The sequence below is a fragment of the Lissotriton helveticus genome, chromosome 4_1 (assembly GCF_964261635.1).
Source record: "Lissotriton helveticus chromosome 4_1, aLisHel1.1, whole genome shotgun sequence".
In the NCBI taxonomy this organism is placed as follows: Eukaryota; Metazoa; Chordata; class Amphibia; order Caudata; family Salamandridae; genus Lissotriton; species Lissotriton helveticus.
Window position 1 is genome coordinate 509,713,924 of NC_136063.1, and position 24,847 is coordinate 509,738,770.

The window sequence follows — 24,847 nt, forward strand, 5'->3', positions numbered from 1 at the left end:
CATTGGGGTCTTCGCACCCCTCTATCGGGATGCGGCGTGCTGCGACCTACGACTACGCGGGAGCACTGAAATCAATGACTATGTGTGGTGTGTGTGGTGCAAGTGATAGGGGTATTAATGTGAGTGGTGGGTTTTAGTGAAGGATTAAAAAGTACCTGGCTCGTGGGTGTAATGAAAAAAACTTTATTCACAACCCCGAGCTGGCACTACTAAAAGAAGTGAAGTGCGAGGTAGTATCTGTCGTGGTTATGGACAGTACCTCAGGTGTGCGTCGACATGTTTCGGAGCATATGCTCCTTCTTCAGGACGGGGGCACAACTTCCCCACCTTACTCACGTTTCACTAGTTCAAAAAATCACAAGTCTGTGTATAATAAAAAGTGAAAAAATATTTCTAAGTGTATAAAAATAAGCAATAATGTGCCTACTGCGGATTTTCACTCAGGATCCATGCATTTGCATGACCTGAAAAAGAAAAAGAAAAACAAGAAAAAGAAATGGTCACCCTAATCATGGGTAGTTCAGACAGGTGCAGTCACCTGGAACGAACCATTAGCACCATTGGCTCTGAAAAAGAAGACTCACAAGACATACAACATAGAGAACACAAGAATGTATTTAAAAATGAATATCAAGGAAGTTAGATCATACTTATTAGATACACGTTGCTGGCTTCATGAGCATTCTAGAACGTCTGGGGGGTGATTGCTACTTTGTGCAATCTAAGTGAAAAGAATAAATAAAATGAAATAAATAAACAAAGTGTTTATTTCTAAATCCTTTCTTACTCACTTTGTCATGAAGAAGTCCTCAATTTAACCTGCAGTATACTCACAGACTCGGGACGAGTTGTCCACCGTCATGCCCCACACGCTGCTCTGCTCGAATGGATGTCAGAGACTGCTGTGTGTGGTATTTATACCCGGTGGTTTTAATCAGTATAGCAGGTAATTGTCCTCGGGCGGATGCGTTGTAATGCCCAAATAAGGGCTATCCGCTTGTTAACTTAATGATTCTGGGCTAATTATGGGTCCTTATAAGGCAGATCCGGTCCGACCGGGATGTAATGCGGCTCCGTTAAGGGGCCGTACACTGCCTCCGATGTTGCGCATGCTCTGTAGGCGTCTACCACAAAGCGTATGCGCGCTGGGAAAATGCTGATCCTAGCGCAAGCGTACTACCCTCATAGTGGCTTAGTGATACCAAATGGTCACGGAGATCGCAAGTAAAACGATACTCCTGCTGACCTTGGAAATAGTGGTGTGGGGATTCACCTCAGTATGATGTTTTATCATTCGTATTTGCATGCCATACATCTAATTGCAATATTAGCATCAACATGGGGATGACTTATGGAAAAAACATATTAGATGAATGGGGTGGTGGGTTTATAATGTGAAAAAACGTGACTCAATGAAAATACCTCAATGAGGGACATATCGATCTTGTAATTATAATCGCATTAAGTAGACAAAAATAATGTTCGCAAGAACACATGGAGTATTGTCATATCACGTATGATTATGGTTAGCGTCATTGTTTAATGGGATAGCTGTGCCCATGGGACGTCATCATTGAGTCTGAGGGTGTTTGTACCCAGACGAAAAACCCATTGTTGCTCTTTTTGAAAGAGGCCCCTTTCTGATGGCAGTGATTCAATAATTGTCCACCTCAGATCATTGACACAGTGTTGTGTCTCGAGGTAGTGTGTTGCCATCTTGGTCGTACTTTTTTTGCAACGAACATTGCTTTTATGCTCATTTATCCTTGTTTTCACTGCTCTGGTGGTCATTCCTACGTATTCCAATCCGCATGGGCAGGTTATTAAATAGACCACGTTCTTGGTATTGCAATTTGTGAAGTGTCGCTGTTCCCAAGTGGTGCCATTCCTGAATGTAAGGATCCTGCTCTTTTGGGTCAGATGGCAGTTGCTGCAATTGCCGCAGGGGAAGTGACCTTGGATCCCAATAGTGTTCGGTTGTGTCTCAGTGTTCGGTTTCGGTCTTGTATGTACCAAGATATCTTTCAGATTGCGCCCCCGGCGGTGGGCATGCATAGGTTTCTCCAGGTTAAGTGTACCACAGTTAAGAATGGACCAATGTTTGTTGATAATTTTAGACACTTCGTTGGATACAGTGGTGTAAGTCGTGGCACATATCGGTCGTCTGTGTTCACTGGTTTCCTGTTGTTTGTCCTCCAAAAGTGCATCCCTGTGGTTGTTCTTTGCCCTTTTCATGGCTTTGTTGATGATCCTTGAAAAGGGCAAAGAACAACCACAGGGATGCCCTTTTGGAGGACAAACAACAGGAAACCAGTGAACACAGACGACCGATATGTGTCACGACTTACACCACTGTATCCAACGAAGTGTCTAAAATTATCAACAAACATTGGTCCATTCTTAACTGTGGTACACTTAACCTGGAGAAACCTATGCATTCCCACCGCTGGGGGCGCAATCTGAAAGATATCTTGGTACATACAAGACCGAAACCGAACACTGAGACACAACCGAACACTATTGGGATCCAAGGTCACTTCCCCTGCGGCAACTGCAGCAACTGCCATCTGACCCAAAAGAACAGGATCCTTACATTCAGGAATGGCACCACTTGGGAACAGCGACGCTTCACAAATTGCAATACCAAGAACGTGGTCTATTTAATAACCTGCCCATGCGGATTGGAATATGTGGGAATGACCACCAGAGCAGTGAAAACAAGGATAAATGAGCATAAAAGCAATGTTCGTTGCAAAAAAAGTACGACCAAGATGGCAACACACTACCTCGAGACACAACACTGTGTCAATGATCTGAGGTGGACAATTATTGAATCACTGCCATCAGAAAGGGGCCTCTTTCAAAAAGAGCAACGATGGATTTTTCGTCTGGGTACAAACACCCTCGGACTCAATGATGACGTCCCATGGGCACAGCTATCCCATTAAACAATGACGCTAACCATAATCATACGTGATATGACAATACTCCATGTGTTCTTGCGAACATTATTTTTGTCTACTTAATGCGATTAAAATTCCAAGATCGATATGTCCCTCATTGAGGTATTTTCATTGAGTCACGTTTTTTCAGCATTATAAACCCACCACCCCATTCATCTAATATGTTTTTTCCATAAGTCATCCCCATGTTGATGGTAATATTGCAATTAGATGTATGGCATGCAAATACGAATGATAAAACATCATACTGAGGTGAATCCCCACACCACTATTTCCAAGGTCAGCAGGAGTATCGTTTTACTCGCGATCTCCGTGACCATTTGGTATCACTAAGCCACTATGAGGGTAGTACGCTTGCGCTAGGATCAGCATTTTCCCAGCGCGCATGCGCTTTGTGGTAAACGCCTACAGAGCATGCGCAACATCGGAGGCAGTGTACGGCCCCTTAACGGACCGGTCGGACCGGATCTGCCTTATGAGGCCCCGTAATTAGCCCAGAATCATTAAGTTAACAAGCGGATAGCCCTTATTTGGGCATTACAACGCATGCGCCCGAGGACAATTACCTGCTATACTGATTAAAACCACCGGGTATAAATACCACACACAGCAGTCTCTGACATCCATTCGAGCAGAACAGCGTGTGGGGCAAGACGGTGGACAACTCGTCCCGAGTCTGTGAGTATACTGCAGGTTAAATTGAGGACTTCTTCATGACAAAGTGAGTAAGAAAGGATTTAGAAATAAACACTTTGTTTATTTATTTCATTTTATTTATTCTTTTCACTTAGATTGCACAAAGTAGCAATCACCCCCCAGACGTTCTAGAATGCTCATGAAGCCAGCAACGTGTATCTAATAAGTATGACCTAACTTCCTTGATATTCATTTTTAAATACATTCTTGTGTTCTCTATGTTGTATGTCTTGTGAGTCTTCTTTTTCAGAGCCAATGGTGCTAATGGTTCGTTCCAGGTGACTGCACCTGTCTGAACTACCCATGATTAGGGTGACCATTTCTTTTTCTTGTTTTTCTTTTTCTTTTTCAGGTCATGCAAATGCATGGATCCTGAGTGAAAATCCGCTGTAGGCACATTATTGCTTATTTTTATACACTTAGAAATATTTTTTCACTTTTTATTATACACAGACTTGTGATTTTTTTAACTAGTGAAACGTGAGTAAGGTGGGGAAGTTGTGCCCCGTCCTGAAGAAGGAGCATATGCTCCGAAACATGTCGACGCACACCTGAGGTACTGTCCATAACCACGACAGATACTACCTCGCACTTCACTTCTTTTAGTAGTGCCAGCTCGGGGTTGTGAATAAAGTTTTTTTCATTACACGCACGAGCCAGGTACTTTTTAATCCTTCACTAAAACCCACCACTCACAATAATACCCCTATCACTTGCACCACACACACCACACATAGTCATTGATTTCAGTGCTCCCGCGTAGTCGTAGGTCGCAGCACGCCGCATCCCGATAGAGGGGTGCGAAGACCCCAATGATGAAGCATGACACCAAGGGGACTTTTGGTGTGTGAGGGGTATTTTAACAAACACTGAGTGCTCCCATACTTCTGTTTGGGTAACACTCCCCTGCCAGTAGGATTCCTTTTGTTTATGCATATAAGCCTGTGGAGTAGGAATCCTACTTCTTTCACTCTACCTCTCTTCTTTGTTAATTTTGTATAGTCTGGTGATAGTCTCAGTCTTTGTAAAGCTATGATATAAATATATATAACCCACTAATTCAGTGTTTTTCTTTCAATTTAGTTGACTTTCGATTAGTCCTACAGTTGGAGCTCATGTAGGGATGACTGGGAACTCGCTTGTGATGCCTTCCATGTTAGTGCACTAGCCTGCTACTACTGCCATTACCATTAAGAAAAATAATGGCACCTTGGGAAACGCTGAAGTAAATAAGGTTGGAAGACTAAGAGAGGTAGCAGCCATCACTTCATCTATTCAGTTAAGAGAACAATGAAGTGAAGTGAACTAGTTTAGTTAGTGAGTAAGCAACTAACTTCTAATGCAGGTAAGTAATTGTTTGTCTACCTTGTTGTAGGCAATATAGTTCCCGGCAGCATACCCCCTAATGGTCAGGATAGTTACAGGGGGTAGTAAGACAAGGGTATATAACTAACTATAACCAACTGGTATACACTTTGATAAACGGATTACAAAACAGGCTGCACAAATCGGCAGCAGTGCAAAGTAAAAGTAAAACACAGAAAAAGAAAAGCTACATGAGACATAAAGTAGTAGAATATTTTTCAGCAATATAAATAAAATCCACACTCTCCAGCCTCAACAGTCACACCCATATCCCCAAACAACTCATCCCATCCCCAACCAATGTCCAAATAACACAACTATCCAAAAATACCAAATACTCCGTCTTAACTCCATTCTACACTTCTCACTAACAACAGTCTGTCCCACAGAAACAATTTTTTTTAAAGACGGCTCAAAAAAGAAAATTGTAAATGTGGGTCCGGAGTTGATCCAGGTTCTATTCTATCCGACCTATCTGGCTTTCAAATCTGTTCATCAGCTGCAGGAGGCACCACTGGAAAAGTCTATCAGAGCAGGTTGGGGGCAGAAGTGGCGGTTAGGGCCCCTGACAGCTGGTGGTGGCTCCAGTGATGTACTAGCCGGGAGGCTGCGGCTGGCTGGATAAAATGGATCCTGAGCCATATGTTTCCTCAGTAAGGGCAGCGGCCAGTATTCATCCTGGATGGTCTCCAGTATCTGCAGCAGGGATGCTATCTACTGCTGTGGTGGTAATGGTGATAGAGCAGCCGGAGTAGCTATATAGAGAAAAAAAACTAAAAGTAAAAAGACCTAATGGAAACAATGCTCTGTGCAAACACTTGTTCAAAATGAAATAGTGAGAGGCACAGTAGCAGTACATTAATGGAGTCCTAAGGCCAATGGAATTTGATCTGATTAAGAGGGTCACTGGGCCATATTTCACCCACCCAAGCCTCACATTAAAGCACTGACTGCCTGGCTGAAATTAATTTGCTTGTCAGTAAGGAAATTAAGCTTGACTGCCTCTACTGCAGGGTATGTTAGAGGGATTGGACTGGGTAGGTAGAGCTTTTGCTATAGATTATGGTGTCGCTGTTCATCATCATGTGCCTCAGCTTTGGGTTATTCAGTAACTGTAGTGGACAAAAGGGAAACATTTGAGCAGGTGTAACTCTGGTATGGGAAACCATGCCATATATTTATGAATCACTTCACATGCCCATAAAAATGTGGCACATCCAAAGAATGGAATGTTCAATATTTTGGAATGCTGGGATGGAAGAACGTACCAAGAAGCGACCGAGTGGGCGAAGGAAAACACACCTTGTGCTTGGTTTGCAATACATGGAACATTTTTTTGTAAATGCTGCATTAACCTCAAGCAGATGCACATTGCACAGCCAAATGCCTAGCCAATACTGCAGTCACAATTTAAACCACGCTGCAATAGGTTATGGTTGGCAAAGTGCCATGGGCAGCAAGGGGGGTAATAAATGATGCTGATGGGTGGGATACATATCTGCCTTCGGCGTGCAAACAAAATAGCGGGTTGGAACTACAGGAATATTGAGTCCTAAATATTGTCAGTGAGAAATATCGACAGCAAGAATAACGTGGTCAAGAATATTGAATTTAAGGTAAGAAATATCATTTTTTTTTAAATAGAAGTCAATAATATCATTTCCCAAAAAATTGTTGTTCAAAATATCATTTTTTTTATTAGTGTTATGTATTTTAGAATATGTTTTAAATGTATGTGAATAAGTATTGTTTATGTTTTTTAATATATGTGTCACATTTTTAGTAGTTATCAATTTTATTTTAATTAAATTCTGCATTTTTTTAGTTCTGGGTTTATAGGGGAATAGAGTGAGAAGTACTTTATTTATAATAAATGAATTATATTTTTTAATTATTAATATTAATTTAATTGATATTTTATAGTGCTAATCGTGGGAAATCATTTATTTCTAATTAATTATTAATTTGTTGTTAATTAATTGAAAATTAAATATGGAAATCATGTAATTAATTTTACGTATGGTTTGTGGGGTTTATAGGGGTAAAGGGTGGGAAATAATTTATTTTTAATTAATTAATAATTATTTGTTAATCAGTAATAATTAATTAATTGAAAATTAAATATTAAAATTGTGTAATGATTTTTAGGTGCAGGTTGTGGGGCTTACAGGGGTGAAGGAGGGGAGTAATGTATTTTCATGTGGTTTAATTTGTTTTTTAATTCATAATATTTATTTAATTGCTAATTATTTACGTTAATTATGGAAGTACATTTTATTTTTAATTTAGATGTGGGTTGTGAATTGTGTGGTGTTATAGGGTAGGATGTAAATAAAACGAACGTTTGTAATGTTTTTGTTTATAAATAGTTTGTAACTAAAAGTATTTCTGTTTGAAAAATATTTAGATAATATATGTAGGTAATAGTGATATGTATTTAATATTATATATATTTTTTTAATGTATAATATTAACTATATTTGTATTTTAATTTTGTCAATTTTTTACATATTTATATATTTTTTTAATTTATTTTGTTTTTGAAATATTTTTTGTTGTTGATATTTATTTATTTTAAATTTTGAATTGGCTGTAGTGGGAATAGTAATTTTTCCCTACTGTTACACTCTTTGGAGTGGAAATAGTCATTTTGTACCGCTATTCAACACCTTTCTTACTGTTGCACCGACTGGAGTGGGAATAGTAATTTCTATCCCTCCGCTATCCAACACTTTCTCTACTTTTGCACTCATTAGAGTGGGAATAGTCATGTTTATCCCTCAGCTATCCAACACTATCCCTACTGCCACACTGACTGGAGTGGGAATAGTAATTTTTACCACTTCGCTATCCAACACTTTTCCTACTGCTGCAATCATTGGAGTGGGAATAGTAATTTTTACCCCTCCGCTTACCAACATTTTCTCTACAGTTGCACTCACTGGAGTGGGAATAGTAATTTGTATCCCTCCACTATCCAACACTTTCCCTGCTGTTGCACTCATTGGAGTGGGTATAATAATTTTCACCCCTCCGCTATCCAACAGTTTCTCTACAGTTGCACTCACTGGAGTGGGAATAGTAATTTTTACCCGTCCGCTATCCAACACTTTCCCTACTGTCGTACTGACTGGAGTGGGAATAGTAAATGTTATCCTTCTGCTATCCAACACTTTCCGTACTGTTGTACTCACTGGAGTGGGAATAACTATTTTTACCCCTCCACTATCCAACCCTTTCCCTACTGTTGCATTGATTAGAGGGAGAAATGTAAGTTTAAATATGTTTAAATAGTTTAATGTTTTAATCAATAATAGAATGTTGTAACATACATTTTATGTTATTGGTATATGTAAATATATGTATTTGTTTAATATTTATACATTTTTAAAATTGTAAAATAAATTTAAATTAATAGTTTATTAATTGGTTTACAGTAAATATATATAATAATTATTATATATGTGTTTACATTTTTTAGGTTAAATTAATTTATTTTTTCTAAAATGTAGATTAAATCTATTTTTTTAATGAAGTATATTATTTAATATATTTAAAATGTATTATTTTATTTTAAATATACATATAAAAAACATATTTTGTACATCTATATTTATGTCATTGATATTTTTGTTTCTATATTTTGGTACTCACCTTGATAGATATACGATGTTTATGCTTTTGGCATCTATATTAATGACTCGAATATTGTGATATGGGGATGTTTTGGGTGTCGATGTTTTGTCAGTGAACCATCTGCCTCACTTAACAAATACAGTGAGTCAATGGAGTAGGCCGAAAATTAAAATACCCCCCAATTTAAACCACAGCGTTAAGGAAATATTAATGATAAATAATAGGACTTACTGGGTTAAGCAGAGCCCTTAGCAAAGGCTCTGGTGGTCGGCGCCTCATCGCTAGCAGCCTAAGCTTGAAATTTCTGGGGCACACACATGACATTGTAATGCTGTTGATAGAGCTAAATTCCTCATTTTGCAAATCAAGTAAATTTTTATGAAAATTGCGAATTTTATGTTGAATAACACACGTATAATGAATGCGAAACTGTAGGTAGTCATATTTAGAAGTTACAATCACACAAATGAAGAGACATAATGTACCGATTTAGGTTAGCTTGACTACTGATGTCATGTAAAATGTCGACTTTACATGTTAGGGTTAAGAGGCCTGTTCTCACATTAAACTGTTGTCCTGCACGTGACGTTTTTCTTCTCCACTGCAAGTGCATTGACTTTCCAGAAGCCTTCTTTAAGATAGTTAAATGCCATTTGTTATGTATTAGACAAATGATAATGAGATTCTCATTGGGAGAAGAGGAGATGGCAGGAAATGTAATTCATGGGAAGAACTGTCTGAGCTACAGGGTGGACCCAGTGTATTCGTTCAAAGCCTTGATTCTGTTCTTCATTGTGAAAATGTGAGAAACTAGGGGGTTTATCTGCTACCAGAGTTTGCTGAGGATTGATTGGTTGTTGGATATGGAGATTGCATTATCTGGTACAAATACGTTTGGCAAAATTACATTAGTGTGCGTTCCTTAATTTTAAAGGCGGCTCAGAACTTGATAGGAGATACCCCTCTGAGTCTAGGTATGCCTGCTGATTTATAGCTGAGAATTCTTTCCAGCTCCGCAAAATTTCCATTGCTAAAGTGAGAAGGCTTCATGCCTAAGCAGTTTCATTCTTTCATCAGGACACTTCATTTGGGTTTAAGAAACTGACACTGTACCTTGCTTATTGAAGATACTGACCTCTGTTGCCAAAACCTCGATTAATTTAGATCGGGTGTTTTCTTTATGGAACACACTTGCTGTATTTTCTCTATTTTATGTTATTTGTGATTCTTAATATTGTGGTAATTGATCTTGTATTGATATATTGACTAATGGATTATCTGAATCTGTAATCATGATTACTAAAATGTAATATTTACTAAACGAATGAATCAATTTTAAAATGATTTGTTAATAAAAATCCTTTAACTCACTCTAGGGGAGGCTCACTGGGGCATGGAGGTTGCGGTCCAGTAACCGACGGTCTGACTGCCCATTAGGACTTTTGTGGTTGGACCACCATTGGACCACTGCAACCTCCAGGGAACTGCGTTTCCTGGTGGTCCTGCAGCAGTCTGAGAAATTCAATATGCTAGATGGTGCCCTGAGGCCCCGCCAAGCATATTAAAACTTTCTGCACTAGCAGCAGTGTCAATGAGTTTCTTCCTCCATGTAGCTGCTTGCAGTAAGGAAAGATAGATCGGTCCCCCTCTTGCCACTGTGCACAGGGGTGCATGCAGCGGGCCACATGCTGTGCCCCCTGTAGATTTACACACCCAGTTCCTTCATGGGAAGGAATGCACAATATGGTGCATTACTTCAAGTGAAGGAACGTGCACTGGCGGTCCTGTGGTGGTGCTGTTTAAGGTTCACAATCAGCCTTTAAACAGCACCGCCATGGGCCTGCCACACCATCTTCCTGCCAGACAACAAGATTACTTGTAATCTGGCGGGCGGCGGTGAGTTTCGGAGGTCTTGGAGGGGACGTTCGCATGCCCCCTGCTCCATGACCACCGAAACTTGCAATCAGGCCCTAACTATCTTTCTTGTGAAGGTCCAAATAGACTTCACTGTTTATGGTGTTTCATGTAATGATTGCTCGTGATCAACTCTCAATGTTGATGAACAAAGATCCATATGCCCAATGGGGGGGGTCATTTAATCATTATACTCTATGACTGAGATTCAGGAAAACACCCTCTGACACTATTAAAGTGTCTTGGTAAATAGATATTTTATGTTGCTGTTCTCTGGGAGCAGCACATGTGGGAGAAGGGCAGCCATTAACCTACGTGTATTTGTTAGGCCTGGCTTTACACTGCAACTGCCACCTTAACTTTGAACTTTCACCAATATTCAAAGTTCCTGTTCCTGCCGGCGGTTTAGCCTTTACCCACCGAAGGACCCACGGCTCAGGATCGGCGCTGCCATAGCTATGCATAGGAAACCACCGCCACTGGATACCGGTAGTGTCTGTGGCCCTAGGGTCTTCCAACGCCTCTGTTGCAGCACAGGCCAAACTTGAGGCAGGGGCTTCGCCTCCCCACTAAGGCCTCAATGTCGTTCGCCCTTCTTACAGCAACACAGCTCAGATTTAATGGGCTCATTGGTATCTCCAAAAGTCAGCAATCAAAACTACATTAACCAATTGTGGCTAGGGGACGGATATGTTGATGGATGGTAGGGGATTGGGCAGCCGGTTTACAGAGCCGCTCTAAGAAGCGGCCATCTTCATCAACGGTTGGCCACACCCCCAGATCCTACACAAATATTATTCTACAGGACTTTGCTTCCACACAAATACATATTTATTCCCTTGCTATTTACTTGTAATGCCTCACATTACCATACCAAAAGCACAAAAGATGGACGGAATGCTGAACAATGCAAACAATCACTCCCAGTCACAAAGATCAGGGTTTAATCCATTTTCTTTTGCTCACGTCACCCCAGTTTGGACTCAGCTAAATTCAAAACAGTCTTGACCCTGTTCTATATGGGAACAGTCCAGCTCTAACTGCCAAGCCAGGCCCTCCCTGCACCGGGAACAAGCATCCTGGGACTGTTAGCAAGGCTAGCTTGAATCCAGTGGCACAGTGAGCACAGGACCCACGTCTGGGCAGACCCTTCCCACTTAGGACGACAAAAGCAAAAGCAACAAATGATGGACGAAATGCTTGTTTTCTGCAAGTCATTGGCACCAGAGGTTTTAATGAAGTCCGTGCTTGGGTGCGGAATTATACAAATCAGCGAAGAAAACTAGTTGCAGTTAATATGAATTACGTCATGTCAGAAGATACTGCCCGATAAGATTGTCTAATATACTTCTGCAAATTTTGTAATTGCAAGAAACTAACGTGGTAAACCATATGCCTATAACTAAATAAACCAAATGATGCCCTTGCCAGAAATTTGAAGCCTTTTAAGGGTAACAGAATAGGTGTGTTACAGTTAGCCATGAATAAATACATTAGATAGGAAGGCATTGTAATAAAAAGGAATTCTGCCAATCCTCTGCAATCAACCGAAGTACATTGTTAAGTATAACCCTTGCCCCAGAAATCTGGCTGCTCTCTGCAATCAGCGACGCCCTCCCAGCATACTGTGCCCTACTGACTGTTTACCTCTGTTCACGCCCTAGCACGAGGCTCTGTGCTGCCAAGTCCGTAACTGCAGGTCTGATAATACATTTTGAGCACGAAACAGAAGACATTTTGAGAAAATCCCCACATTCTGTGTTTAGTGCAGGTCTGCCCTCCGCATGGTCTAATAGTGTTGTTGATAGTTCTTGGTCTGCAAGGCTTGTGCTTAGTTGCTGCAGCCTTTAGTGTCGTGTTATTTGGCCTGAAGGGCTGTTTAATTTATGAGGCTGCTTTTGTCGGAGTGTTCCCAACAGATAAGCTGCTAGCAACAGGGACAAATAGCCCTCGACTCCCTCCACCCTAAAACTGGGCCAAGAAAATGCTGCTATATTTCATAAATGTTTTTGCAGAGCTTTTGTTTTCTCCAAAAATAATGGAAAACGTAACTACAAATTGTTCTATTTCAAACCTTTCTCAGAAAGAGAACACTCCCCAAACTCTGTTTGAGAAAGGCAGAGTCGCCCATTCAGGCCGGCTGGTCGGCTGCTACAATTCCAACTTTGGGCATTGTTACTTTAGGTGGTGCACAGTACCTGAGGTAGAAGTGGTGGCACCAGTGGTAGAAGTGGGCGGTGCCAGTAGGTGAAGTGAGTGGGACTTCGTAAGAAAAAAGGTGGGCACTTACACATTCGTTTTATAAAAAATGAAGTACTGAGTATATATGTTTCACAAACTCTTTATTTGCACCGAAATGAATACTAATAGATGTTCTAGTTAAAATGCACAGCCAAAGAAGCAAACAGACTTGAAATTTGTCAATGTGAATATGAAAAAAAGCCCAGTGTGTTAGGATTTACAATGGATGTACTGCTTTCTTGCGGCATGAGTATATCTGCTGTTCCCTCAGGAGTAGGCTTGTCAAAGTAATCCTGAAATCTTAATCAAAAACAGGCTTTTGGAATGAGCCAGAAATTGTGGAGCACTTAAAAAAGATTTCCTTCTTGGAAAGAAATGTATTTGGAAAAGAACACATCAGGGCGGAGATACCAACAGAGAAACAGGAGCAGAAAGGTTTTTTTCTCGGCTTGTTGTACAAACATGACTTTCAGAAGCTTTCTTATTTGCACTTACTATTCCACACTGCCCTCTGTACATTATGTTTTATGTACATTACTGTATCTCAAAAGTTAGTTCCGCCTCAAACGACTCACTATTCTGTAGAATCCTGGAGAATTATTAGTGCAGGTAAAAAGGACAGACGGTATTTTGTTATTTGAAGTTCGAACCACCATGTCATGCAAGCGAAGCATTTCATTTCAAAAGATTTTCAGCAGGAATTTTACAATACATGAAACCCTAACCACAAAGAAGGAATCCTCTTTCAATTTCCTGAGGATTTTCTGTACACGGCACGATTACCCGCAGTAAATTGGAAAGAAGAGCTATGCATAATTTCATGTTATGACATTCTTCAAGCAGACACATGCCCTCTTTCAGCAGAAGACAGGCCACTGAATCACACTAGCACAGACTGGGAAAGCTTGACTTATGCAGGTACTTTACGGAAGGGACGTTCGTCGTTCGCCACAACAGCTGCCTCCAAACACGTTGCTAGCGACTCATTTGGGCATCGTCAGTGCGTGGCAGGAAATCATGGACTGGAGACATCCATTGACTGTACCAAAATAAATCACTCTGATAAAGCATCAAAAAGCAAAAGAGAGAGACACGACTTGAAGTTTGGAGCGAGCCAGAACATGTAGATAATGTGTGTTAAGATAGCAGGGCCAATCTATGTTAACATTTGCAAGGTTTTTCAGCAACTAACAGAACCTGGTACCCCACCGAAAACACACAGGTTTACTAAGTATATCTTCATCATACATCCTCGAAATCCTGGCGAAGATGCATGCATGTGAAGTGTGAAACACATCAATGGATACATAAGGAAGGGGGAAAGTACATTATTTTTGCAGAATTAGCAGCCTGACCGAGGCAGAAATAAAAAAAACATTTTACAATTAACAATACTCCCATGTCCATCTCCCCATCTATACAAAACTAATACAAGCTCAGGTCAATGTGGAGAGTAAGAAAACAGAGCGAAGTAATACATCTATATTATCGATCAAAACAAAGTGTTATTATTCAGACATCTTCCATTTGTTGCATTTTCTAAATAGGAATAATACTTAGGCTAACCATGAAAAACTGTTTAAATGACTTGCCCCCAGATTCATCATGCTCCTCTTTTGCGAGTCCTTAATAGCGATTATTAAGGAATCGCTATTAAAGACTCGCAAAACGGGATGCATGTAGAAATCGCAAAATTAATAGCGATTACTACATCTTCCTTATTTGCGATTCGCTAATTGCTAATCGCAAATAAGGAATGACTCCCAATTCATTCCTGTGGGCCAAAGACCCAGAGGAATGAATGGGGAGTCAATCCTTATTTGCGATTAGGAAATAGCGAATCGCAAATAAGGAAGCGATTTCAAGGGTGCCAGCACCCCTGAAATGGTGATTTACACTGGTGTTGCGCACACACATGTCCAAAGGACATGTGTGTGTGTAACATCCAACATAGAAAAATGCACTAAAGTGCATTTTTCTAAGTTTTCGCTATTTACCACGAAGTCAGACTTCGTGGTAAATAGCAGCCAAAAATTGCAAATTCGCAATTCGGAAATGGTTCATGAATTGCATTTAAGGAATCTCAAATAGAGATTCCTTAAATACAATTCCTCGTAATTTAGCAATTTCAAAATCTGCGATTTTTGCATTTGGGATGATGAATCCCAAATGCAAACAAGCATTGAAAATGCAATAGGTCTCGCAATAGAAGAGTTTAACTTTTTTCGTTTTGCAAATGGATGAGTGGCGTTGCGTGGATGAGTGGCGTTGCGTGGATGAGTGGCGTTGCGTGGATGAGTGGCGTGTGAGAGTGGCGTTGCGTGTGAGAGTGGCGTTGCGTGTGAGAGTGGCGTTGCGTGTGAGAGTGGCGTTGCGTGTGTGAGTGACGTTGCGTGGGTGAGTGGGGTTGGAATGCAATAGGTTTCGCATTAGAAAAGTTGTAGTTATTGGTCTTGTAAATGACAATTTATTTATTTTTTCGTTGTTAAAATTGCTAAATTGATGGCTTTGTCATTTACAATGCCAATAGTTATAACTTTTGCGAATGCGACACCTATAGCATTTGGAATGCAACATGTTTTGTATTTATGTGACTTATATGGCAGCTCTGGTCGTTAAAAATTGCTAAATTGATGGCTTTGTCATTTACAATGCCAATAGTTATAACTTTTGCGAATGTGACACCTATAGCATTTGGAATGCAACATGTTTTGTATTTATGTGACTTATATGGCAGCTCTGGTCGTTATGCTACATCTCTAGATAGTTTTATCTTTCGCAAATGTGACACCTATTGTAACACAATATGTGTTGTGAGTGAGGGTGAGGGGTTGAGGGTGAGTGAGGGTGAGGGGTTGAGGGTGAGTGAGGGTGAGGGGTTGAGGGTGAGTGAGGGTGAGGGGTTGAGGGTGAGTGAGGGTGAGGGTGAGTGAGGGTGAGGGTGGGTGAGGGTGGGTGAGGGTGAGTGAGGGTGAGTGAGGGTGAGGGGTTGAGGGTGAGTGAGGGTGAGGGGTTGAGGGTGAGGGGTTGAGGGTGAGTGAGGGTGAGTGAGGGTGAGTGAGGGTGAGGGTGAGTGTGGGTGAGGGTTTGAGGGTGAGTGAGGGTGAGTGAGGGTGAGTGAGGGTGAGTGTTATTAATTGTGCATATGGGAACTATTTGGGGGATAGTGCAGACGCCAACCTGCAGCAACCCAGCTCGGGTCACAAAGAAATATGCCAGGCTAAGAGAACATATTACAGTAAGCAAGCGGATACTTGCGCCCAATATGGAATGGCAGCTGTCAGTGAACGTGTAGTGTTGTTAGTGCCCATTATTAGTGTGTTATCACTGCGGTAGACACAGCTGTGCGGTTACAGTAGCACGCCACTCCTAGTTAGTGCTGTGATGGTACTGTTCACTGTTTATGTATTAATGGCAGCTGTTAGAGTGTTGGCAGTGTCCACTGTTGACCCCTGAGATAGAACGTAGAGCAGATAGGTAGGAGGCAGCAGGGCCAAGTGAGGTAGGTAAAAGTAGCTGCTGGCAGCATTACTTCCCTGGCTGTCCTGCTCTATGAATCGATCTACACTGGATCCCAGACTTGAAGCGCAAACTGGAGAGCTGCGGGGGGGCAGGCACCTCCTGGATTAGCAGTTGGAGCAGGACATTATATTTGGAAACGGGTGTGGAGCGACAGAAAGTGGGGGGGATGGGAGAGAAAACAGCCAGAGGAAAAAATTTGAAAAAGGCCTATGGAAACGCAGTGAAATGAAAGGGGGAAGCCACCTAGGAAGAGCCTGGGTAAGCGGAGTAGGAAAGCCCGTATTTTGCTTTGCGGTTTATTTTCGTATTATGTTTCGCTCTGGATTGTATATCTGTTGACAGCTTAATGTCCTTTTGGGCGTGTAATCAGTGTAATCAGTTATTTCCTGCAGCGCAGCATTTTGTTCTTTATGTAAGGGAGTGAGTTTTTTTTTCACAAAATGGGTGTAGTGGCACAATTACGAACAATCTTACTCTTAAATAACAAGCCGTGAGGGGCGGTAGGTGTTTGGGGAAGATATACGGGAGAGTAACTTAACTGCAAGCAGCGCCGTGTGCCAGTGAGTCGCTGTAAAGCCTTGAATACATAAACACCAAGACTAACCTTCCAAACACTTTTAGTTTGCTAAAACTGAATTTATTTTCACATAAAAAAGGAATTTTTGTTCTAAATAGGAACATAAAGCAGGTAATAATTTGCTAAAGCTATATTTTGCATATTTACAATACCATCACACATTTACATGGACGCACGGGAACACACACTTAGGGTGCCTGTTGATTTTAGAAACTATAGCAACTTTTGTTTTGCAGGAATGTGGGATATGCACCTGGGGAGGGGAAAGGAGCCGAGAAAAGCTAACACTGCTCACTGCATTTGTATTAATGCAGCGCATTATTTCCGGATCGTGGCGCTGAAGCAGATTAACGACGGAATTACTAGGATTTGCCCAAATGCATCCATGTGACACTGCCTTCTAGTCTCAGCAACGCACAAGCATTGTGGGACATGTAGTTTCAGGTTTTACATTAATCAGGACCTACAAGTCAGGCCGGTCTAGAATATAAATTACAGTTTGAAACAAAATATAGTTAAGGCGGGCTGAGGCGGTTATATACGACGCGGGTCATCTGTCTGTGACTGGATGAACTACGATGCTTAAATCCGCCCAGCTTTCTCTCGTTATTCAGTTACCCCCAATAGTGAAGTCGGCTCAATAACTACTAAGTGGAGCCCTGCAACGTGCTATTGTTATTTTGTACTTTTAACTGTGCAATGGCACCATCACCATGCTTTAAGAACAGGAGATTGCCTAGCGAGATGTATATGGCCTTATTTGTAATGGTAAAACCTGAAACTACTAGTCCCAGACTGCAAAGCGTCCTCTCCTAAAACATTAGAATCATTTTAAAGGTGGAAAACAAAACTGCATGGTCCAGTATGCACATTAGTTCCCCGGACTCATCACAGCTTTCCCCACCATGCATACAAGAAGCTAGGGCAAGATCTTTAATCCCAAAATCTTTTTTATTAAAACAAGCTCAAGTTGAATACATACTTTTCATTGTTAATCATGCATGCAATACAGTTGTCAATTTGTGTAACATTTGTTGGATGTCAAGTACATTCATCGACCCCCAAGAGCGACCCTAGGGTCGGCTACAAGAGTTTATGGCCAGAGCGGCAACTTTAGATGTATATGAAACAGGCAAGATCGATTATACATCCATACATTTAATACACACTTTTAGGCACCTCAACTCCCTCTGTATTTGCGCCACTGAGACCAGACCTTCTCCCACTTCTACTTGACGATTTCTGACTATTTAGGACAGTAAAGATTATGGGTGTGGTGCTGTTAAACAATCAAACAGAAAAAGGACTGGATCAGCTAAATCAATAATTGCTCAAGTTTACCATATTGAGGGCCAATATGTTCTGACTCATCCAAGTGAATGTTGATGAGGAATCATAATACGCCCACAATGCAAAAGTAAATGACAAGCTGCGAACAAAGCATCCGAAAGCAGCCTAAAGGGGAGAAAGGAGGGGTGAGTGTAAGCCGAGGTCACACGGCGGGCAGGGGAGGGGGCGGAGCGGGGAGAGCGAGGAGGGGGCGGAGCGGGGAGAGCGAGAGCGGCATGTGGGTGTAAAGAAGCCGGGCCGGGCAGGGGAGGGGGCGGAGCGGGGAGAGCGAGAGCGGCATGTGGGTGTGAAGAAGCCGGCCGGGCAGGGGAGGGGGCGGAGCGGAGCGGGGAGAGCGAGAGCGGCATGTGGGTGTGAAGAAGCCGGGCCTTTGAAGTGAAGCTAAGCTTCACTTCAAAGGTGTCGGAGGAATGCGGGCGGCTGTGCACGCGCTTTTAAGCTCAATGCACATGCGCATTGAGCTTAAAAGTCACGGGCACTGCAAGGAATCGCCACGATTCCTTGCTTCGTAGTTAAACGTTGTTTGAGCCGCAATAGGCTCGCAAGCTCGATGCGCATGCGCATCGACAGGCGAGACCTAAAAAAGCGCTCGCAAAGGGCCAGATTCGCAGAATCTGGCCCTTTGGGAGCCGATTTTCCGTTGATGAATCTGGCTGTTGATCAACAAACGTGCTTGATTCAAGATCTGCACTCATAAGCTTGAACCTACATGTGAGTGCAAAGCCAGTTCAACATGTATAACTGTAGCTAGTGTTCAACTCCACACATGAAATAGGTTTGTATTATTGAAGTTGCTCCTAGTTTTTTTTGTCTCTGAAGCAAGATTATTTTTTTTATTGTGGAGAAAACCCCTTCACAGACACCACAGCAAATTTTGGTGGTGTTTTAAGCCCATTCCCACCCTGAAAATAGATTTCCTCCTGGTCTTGACAGGAGTAAATCAACAATTAATTCCTCAGTGGGAATCCGCCTCGCATACGTTTTTGAAAACCTACAAACATGTTAATGGATATTTCCAAACCTTCAAGGTATTTACTACCCATAAATAACATTACAACTTTCTGGTGTAATAATATGTGTGAGCTACATATTTTATGACTGTTAATCCATATTGTTGAATAGGAAAAGTGTCTTTCAAACTGTAAAAAAAAGGCTATTTGCAAGTGTAAACCAAATTTACAGATGTAAATATATTTCAGGATGAAGCTGAGTGTAGACTTGAACTAGCTGATTACTGCATATGAACCTGTGTAAAATGTACTACTATGGTATGGTAAATGAAGGTAGTGTGTGACTTTGTACCAATTCTTCAACGATGAATTTGATCCAAACGCTTCATATACCTAATGAGTGTTCGGTTCAGGTTTATTCACAGTTGATAAAGACCTACCAATACACAACCATTTTCATCAATGTAAAACGTAATGTAATGGTTCTCCAACCCCTAAAAGCTAAAACAAAAAAACAAAAAACAGGCCAGCACTCAAAGTAATTATTTATAAAAACATAAAAGTTCAAAAATCAACCTGTGATACAGTATACTTTTTGGCTCCACCATGTATTATTAGCACCGTAAACACAACATTGTTTCCTGCAACAGTAGCATACATAGAGTAAACTCAAATAATATTTTGTTTTTATATACACGAAATGAAAATGTACTTTTACATTCATAAAAAATAAATGCCATAATAATACACTTAAGGGCCGATTCCAATTCGGGTAAAACCACTCCGAATATCGGTACGGAGCATTTTTCCCGTACGAATCGTACCCTGCAACCTCCCCCGTACTTACGATGAAGTACGATTTGTACCAGGAGCAGGACTCCGTACGAATCGTACAAAGATCGTACGACTCTAATCTCCTTACGATTATCCCTCGGAAGCCGCTGTACGTGACATCCGTACGGTTCGAAGCAGGTTTTCCCGACCCAGCAAGTACGATTCGTGTGGGGGACGCACCGTATGATGCTTTTTTTACAGGAGCCCAAAACGTCCGGAGAAGCAGAGTTCGCTTCGAAACAGGTATGGAACGCCCCCCCCCGGGTACGGTGCGTACACCCCATGTCTCCAGGGGTATGGTTCGTACCCCTGCGATCATGGGGTGTACGCACCGTACCCCTGCAATCATGGGGTGTATGCACCGTACCCCATGATCACAGGGCGTACGGTGCATACACCCTGCGATCATGGGGTACAGTGCGTGAACCCCATGATAGCAGGGTTACGAACCGTACCCCTGCGATCATGGGGTGTACGCACCATACAGTGTGTATGTGATTGGGTGGTTATCCGTACGAATCGCCCTTACCTGGCGTGGACCGTACGAATCGCGTCCTCATACCCCGGTCCGGATCGTACTCGTCGGGTCGTATGGCATGTTTACGAATTGTACGGAGAGGGCTCCGGATACGATTCGGACGGACGCTTTTTTTCCCGGATCGGAATCGGCCCCTTAATGTTATAATATTTAATTCAATTTATTCAGATTAAATTTTGAATAAGTACAAAAACATGAATAATAATACATGCTTCACTTTTAAATAATAGGAGATGAATACAAAATACATAAAACATATTACGTGGCATTACTATTATATGAACTAATCAGAATGATATTGCCCACTCACCACTTTTTACCTTTATGACAGTCTTGCTGCCACAGAAAAGGGTACATACTATGTTCTCCTCCTGGCTCTACAATTAAGATGAGGGTGTCAGTGTGAAGAAATGAGGTAGGCTGTGTTGGAGACACAAACGCTGGTATGAATGAAATGAAGATTTGATATATAAAACTAAATCAAATTTAATTTAAAAATATATACACATATATTTATAAACGGCACAAGAAAACTACATTAAAATGAACAAATGAGATATAAATGGTAAATAAATAAACGTATTACAATATAATAATGCATAAAACAATTCAATTCCATTAATATAAGATAATGATACCTAAAATACAGTCAATATATTCAGTGTTCCTTAACTGAATTAAAATACGTATTCACATTAATGATATATTTTTTCATAATATCATTGACATAAGAATATGACATAATAATTCTGCATGCAGTACAGTACTGTGGAGAATGTTATCTTAACTGTGCATCACTTCACATATAGGTATGCAGAGGGCAGTCATATTCACTCAATGGAGGAAGGCATGACGTTTCAGAACAAGGGACGCATAAGTTAGCTCTCTCAGTGTTGGTACTGGTATTCAACGTCCACAAGACTACTGATTTGTGGGCTAGACTGTCGAACTTTAGAGCAGTGCTCCATTTACTGCTTGTAATTGTACTTATTGTGTGTTTAATTTTTCTCCATGTGGCCTAATGTGACCCTGGCTCACAGTTACATATGTAGGAAATGTTAGGTTTTCTACAGCTTCCTGTGGCGTTAACTGCTGCAGTGCTGGAGCGCAGTGGCAGCGGGATTCCCAGGCCTACTGAGGGAACAAATGAGCTGACAATGCAAGGATCCTTGGCCTCAGGATGTTGAAGGGTTTAGTTTGCTATGTCCATGCTCTCACTCCTGGCTGCCCTGCACTGTGAGGGACAGGTGATCTGTAAGGGTATGGCTGTGGGTTGGGATGAGAGGATGGAGGCACGATTTGGGAAGTTGCAGCTCAACCGTAGGAAGAAGGGGTGATAAGACAAAAAGGAGGGTAGGGAACTAAAAAGAGAAATAGATCGGAAGGCAAAAGAATGGTGGGAGTGGACGCTATAAAGACATGTAGAGGGATAAGGGCTGAGGGGAAAAGGAGAAGATCTGTGTAAAAAAGGATAGAGTGAAGCTTGAGGATGTGTAATATGACAAATATTGTCAAAGTCAATAGATTTGAAGCTCCCATTAAAGTGCTAACAAAAGCGGTAACAAATCCCTGCTGCAGTGCAAAACAATTAACCAAGCATTGTCAAAGTCAATAGTTGTGACCTGAGATATCTATTGACTTTTTCATTGCTTTCGTTTCCAAAATGAGTGCTGCCTATGCCCACCTACACATATCAGCCATTTCACAATGTTTTTTCTTAAAATAAAAACAGCGTTCAAAGATGGACACTGTGAGTGCGCACACGTAAGCAGTGGCAATCTTGAAATGGATTAAAATAGATGTTGGGCAGCACTGACAGTGCAAGGTTGGCTATTACATTCTAAAGAGGGTGGAGGGGCTCAGAAGATGGCATGAGCAAACGGAGAAACACAGAGAGTGACAAAAAAGTCCCTCATGTACTGCAATTCAAGCTTATGACATAAGCAGCGAAAACATACAACTCATCCAATCGAAACATGGTGAGAGCAAAATGAAAGATTAGGGCAGGAAAGCCATTGAATCAGGAGCAGGGTACTCAGATAGGCAAGATAGCCATTAACTCATAAACAAGGGGAGACACAAAACCCACTCTAAGTCTACGTTGGATACAATAGGTCTGTTTATCAACAGATAGCTAAAGCTGTAGAGTAAATATTTTTCGGAGCTGATCCAAGTCGTGATTGAAATCTCAACCAAGCCATTGACTAATGTCTCCTCAGCAAAAGAAGACAATGGCTGAAGGAAGGTAAACCGAATTCCCTTGGAATATGGATACAAATAATATATTTTACACAAATGGCCCAAGTGTCATACACGTCAAACCCAAAAAATGATATGGGATGAAGAATGAAAATATTGACTTAACTTTTACATATAGTGCTTGCTACTATGGTTTTATATTTTGAAATAACTGTAAATTACAGGTTTTACTACTATCCAATCTAGTGGTACCCACTTTTAACTATCAGAATGATGAAAGCCTAAGGGGTATATTCACAACAACGTGTAATAACTACCGCAAGAGTAGCGTAATGCAACTTTCAACATCGCAGTCTATCGCGGGAAAATAGCCCCGTGTCAACGTGGAATTCACAACAAGGGCTAGGGCGTTCGACCTCGGACCTGGGGATCTGGGTTCGAGTCTCGGTAACAACGCCAAAACCTCCTGTGATTCTGGGCAAATCACTTAATCTCCCAGAGCCTAAAATGAATGTGTGTCCTCATGTAACATAACTGGTGCTCTGTAAAGCGCTCTGATACCCGATTCAGTTCGGGTCTAGTTTGCGCTATATAAAACTCTGCAAAACAAAAAGGCGGTAGCATGCGATAGACTCCAGATAACGCGGCAAATTTCAGCGTGAAAATCAACGCCATGCTGCTAAAATGCAGTACGCAAACGCTAAAAAACATGCGATTAGGCCATACGCGGTACAAAAAGTTGCAAAAATCAGCCACAGGCCTGCAAATCCCAAGTGTCTGGTGGGACAATGCACCATAGAAACCACAGAAAAAACACACCAGAAACAAGCCAAAGCACGTAGCAACATGGAAGCACCCTGACCCAGCGCAGAGGCCAACTCGAACCCCACAACCCCCACTGACTACCAGCAAAGAATAACGGGTCAGGGACGGCCAAGGAGAAGAGGGAGAGGAAGACGGGGTGCAGACTGCTGGAAAACAAGACCAGCGTCACAGAGGTGACAGAACACTACCAGCAACTGACCCACTAGCAGACCACCTGGATTGCAGTCGGAGTGCCAAGGAGGCCAATCCAGGAGGCCAATAGGCACCGGCATGACGTGACAACCTATACCAGGCACCAACCCACTGCCAACAGGAAGGCAGCAATGGCGACAGGAGGTGGCAGTCCATCGCCCCCGGAGGAGTTGGAGGAAATCCAGGCCACAGTCATCAATGTGGAGACGGTGCAACGGGTAAGGAGTACGGACACAGCTTGAGAGGACCTGACACAACATCAACAAGGAGTGCCGTGAACAGGAACTGGGTGGGCGGGGGGAGATGGGCACAATGGCATACATGCACAATGAGGTGTAGCACACTGCACACACACAAACACCCAGGATCATGTCCCAGATCCCCTTGGCACACTGCAGCACACACACATAGCACGAACAGCACACCCACATTGACGACAACGTGGAACAATGCGCATAGCTGGCAATGCAGAACAGAGGACTCAACTGGCTCCGCACATGCACAGAAACATGCCCACTACATCTGACAGTGCCAGAAACAGTGGAATGGAAATGTACGCGTACAACCTCATATCCGTCATGTAGTCCAAACGTACACTGTCCCGCAGTAGAATCCAGCACCCCCCAAACAGTCACAATGTACATTGCCATACAGTTTGCATGCAAACCAGCACAATGAGCCAATACAAATGCCACACACACCTCCCCTTCACATCGCAGAGGGATACACAACAACTCCAGCAGAGCACAGAACACAACACATCAGTGATGCCAGAAAGGACCACCACACCATCGACACCAGTGCCCTACAACAGCCCATGGATATCTCATGCAACCCCCCACCAGGACCCGACCAGCCAAGCAACTCAGGGGTGAACACCGAGCCTGCAACAGCCCACACAGCAGAAAGCACCTGCAAGCACAGCTGGCTCACAACACTTCACTCACCCACACATGGCACCCCAATGCCATGTGTCAGCACGCCAAAAGGAGGTGGCCCAACAGGTGTGGGTGGGGGCTGAACCCATAGATTGCGAACCAGGACA